The sequence below is a fragment of the Protopterus annectens genome, unplaced genomic scaffold (assembly GCF_019279795.1).
Source record: "Protopterus annectens isolate FY-2018-M unplaced genomic scaffold, PAN1.0 ctg70509_obj.part0, whole genome shotgun sequence".
Taxonomy (NCBI): Eukaryota; Metazoa; Chordata; order Ceratodontiformes; family Protopteridae; genus Protopterus; species Protopterus annectens.
Genome location: NW_025058170.1, coordinates 1 through 3,317, shown reverse-complemented (window position 1 = coordinate 3,317; position 3,317 = coordinate 1). Strand labels below are relative to the sequence as shown.

The window sequence follows — 3,317 nt, the reverse complement described above, 5'->3', positions numbered from 1 at the left end:
GAGAGGTGGAGGTTTTAAAGGTTTTAGGGAAAATTTTGTTTTTGTAATTTATTTGTTGTTTTATTTTTTTTGGGTTGTTTAGGAGTTTTCCATGTGAGTTAATGGGAGGATTGCAAAAAATAGGAGGTGAAAAAAAGGGGTTTAATTTATAATAAAAATTTTCTTAAGGGTTTATTATTTGTGTGTTTTTTTCATGATGTGTTGTTCATGGGTTTGGTTTTTTTGGAGTTATAAAGGATTGCATAAAAAGAAGGTTGGGGTATAGAAGGGGTTATTTAGGGGGTTCATAATTGTTCTGTGGTTTTTAATTTGTTGTTTTTTTAATAAATGTGTTTTATAAGGTAGTGTTGTTATGGGGATTAAGCAGGTTAAAATGGAGGGGAGGTATTAAAGGGTTTTATTAGGGAAGTTATTGTTTGGAAGGTTTATTAATTTGTGTTTTATTAACAGATTGTTTTTCATAGGTATTTGTTTTAGGGAGATTTGGGAATATAAAAGGGAAAGGGTTTTAAGGGTATTGGGTTAAAGGGATTAAATTTGTTAAGGTTATTAATTTGATGGGGTTTTATTAATATGTGTTGTTATAGGTAGTTTGTTCTCGTGGAATTATAAAGGTTGAATAAAAAGGGGATTACAAGGGTTTTAGGGAAGAAATTTTTCTAGTGGGTTATAAAGATGTGTTTTATTAAATAGATGTGTTGTTAAAAGGTATTTTTTTAGGGGAGATAATGAACGGATGAATAAAAAAGAGGTGGTTTAAAGAAGGGTTATTCTAGGGGAAGTTAATTTTTGAAGTTATTAAATTGGTTGTTTTTAAATTTGTGTTTTTTTCTAGTAGTTTGTTTCTATGTGAGTTATAAAGGATTAAAAAAAGGTGGGGTGGGGTTTTGGGGGAAGGTTATTCTAGTAAGTTATAAAAATTTTCTGAAGGTTTATTAATTTGATGTGTTTTTATTTCAGATATGTGTTGTTCATATTGGTTTTTAGTTAATGAGAAAGATTAAAAAGAAAGGTGGGGGAGGGGTTTTTATTACATCAGATATGTGTGGTTCATGTGAGTTTGTTGTATGTGGATTAATAGAACAGGTTCTGCATAAAGAATAGTGGGTTATTAGCAAGGGTTATTCTAGTGGAAGTATCCATAAATTGTGGGGTAAGGTTATTAATTTGATGTGTTTTTATTACATCAGATATGTGTTGTTCATAGGTGAGTTTTTTCTATGTGGTTTATTACATCAGGATCTGCATAAAGAAAGGTAGGAGTGGTATTAGCAAGGGTTATTCAGTGGAAGTATCCATAAATTGTGGTAAGGTTATTAATTATGTGTTTTATTACATCAGATGTGTTTGTTCATAGGTGAGTTTGTTCTCTATGTGGAGATTAATGTGTTATCTGCATAAAGAAAGGTGGTAAGGTATTAGCAAGGGTTATTTAGTGGAAGTATCCATAAATTGTGGTAAGGTTTATTAATTTGTGTGTTTTTATTATCAGATATGTGTTTTCATAGGTAGTTTGTTCTCTATGGGGTTTAATGAGATCAGGATCTGTGATAAGGTAGGGAGGGTATTAGCAAGGGTTATTCTAGTGGAAGTATCCATAAATTGTGTCTGTAAGGTTTATTAATTTGATGTGTTTTTTATTACATCAGATATGTGTTGTTCATAGGTGAGTTTGTTCTATGTGGTTAAAAAGGATCTGCAAAGAAAGGTAGGGAGGGTATTAGCAAGGGTTATTCTAGTGGAAGTATCCATAAATTGTGTCTGTAAGGTTTATTAATTTGATGTGTTTTTATTACATCAGATATGTGTTGTTCATAGGTGAGTTTGTTCTCTATGTGGAGATTAATGAGAACAGGATCTGCATAAGGAAAGGTAGGGAGGGTATTAGCAAGGGTTATTCTAGTGGAAGTATCCATAAATTGTGTCTGTAAGCTTTGTTAATTTGATGTGTTGTTCATAGGTGAGTTTGTTCTCTATGTGGAGATTAATGAGAACAGGATCTGCATAAAGAAAGGTAGGGAGGGTATTAGCAAGGGTTATTCTAGTGGAAGTATCCATAAATTGTGTCTGTAAGGTTTATTAATTTGATGTGTTTTTTATTACATCAGATATGTGTTGTTCATAGGTGAGTTTGTTCTCTATGTGGAGATTAATGAGAACAGGATCTGCATAAAGAAAGGTAGGAGGGTATTAGCAAGGGTTATTCTAGTGGAAGTATCCATAAATTGTGTCTGTAAGGTTTATTAATTTGATGTGTTTTTTATTGCATCAGATATGTGTTGTTCATAGGTGAGTTTGTTCTCTATGTGGAGATTGAGAACAGGATCTGCATAAGGAAAGGTAGGCGGTGGGAGGGTATTAGCAAGGGTTATTCTAGTGGAAGTATCCATAAATTGTGTCTGTAAGGTTTATTAATTTGATGTGTTTTTTATTACATCAGATGTGTGTTGTTCATAGGTGAGTTTGTTCTCTGTGTGGAGATTAATGAGAACAGGATCTGCATAAAGAAAGGTAGGGAGGGTATTAGCAAGGGTTATTCTAGTGGAAGTATCCATAAATTGTGTCTGTAAGGTTTATTAATTTGATGTGTTTTTTATTGCATCAGATATGTGTTGTTCATAGGTGAATTAGTTCTCTATGTGGAGATTAATGATAACAGGATCTGCATAAAGAAAGGTAGGGAGGGTATTATCAAGGGTTATTCTAGTGGAAGTATCCATAAATTGTGTCTGTAAGGTTTATTAATTTGATGTGTTTTTTATTACATCAGATATGTGTTGTTCATACGTGACTTTGTTCTCTGTGATTATTCCTAGGCGCTTTGCATGGGTGACAATTTCTATTTCAGTGGTATTTTGAGAGTATATTTTAAAGTTAAGTGTAATAGGGTTTGGTGAGAACAGTAAAAGCTTAGTTTTGTTTGATTAAGTAGTAGTTGTGAATTGTTTAACCAGGTTTGACAGATGTGAAGACGCTGAGTAGTAGTTAATAGGTGAGTGGATCACTTGAGGTGGAGATAATGGATGCACCTACGGTATATTGAATAATGGTACATTGAGATTGACAGATGTGAAGACGCTTTGTGTAGTAGTTAATAGGTGAGTGGGATCACTTTAGGTGGAGATAATGGATGCATATCGCATATTGAATAATGGTACTTTGAGACTGACAGATGTGAAGACGCTTTAGTAGTGTTAATAGGTGAGTGGATCACAGGTGGGATAATGGATGCATCATCGCATATTGAATAATGGTACTTTGAGATTGCAGATTAAAGACGTTTTGAGTAGTAGTTAATAGGTGAGTGATTTGGTTAG

The 3,317-nt window shown here is 33.1% G+C and overlaps 1 long non-coding RNA gene across 1 annotated transcript; it reads left to right on the top strand.

Annotated features, from left to right (window-relative positions):
* Positions 1–1,237: 1,237 nt before the first annotated feature.
* LOC122792118 lies at positions 1,238–2,185 on the top strand. Its single transcript, XR_006363288.1, has 3 exons — positions 1,238–1,256; positions 1,556–1,666; positions 1,961–2,185. It is a non-coding gene; the product is annotated as an uncharacterized LOC122792118 (long non-coding RNA).
* Positions 2,186–3,317: the final 1,132 nt, after the last annotated feature.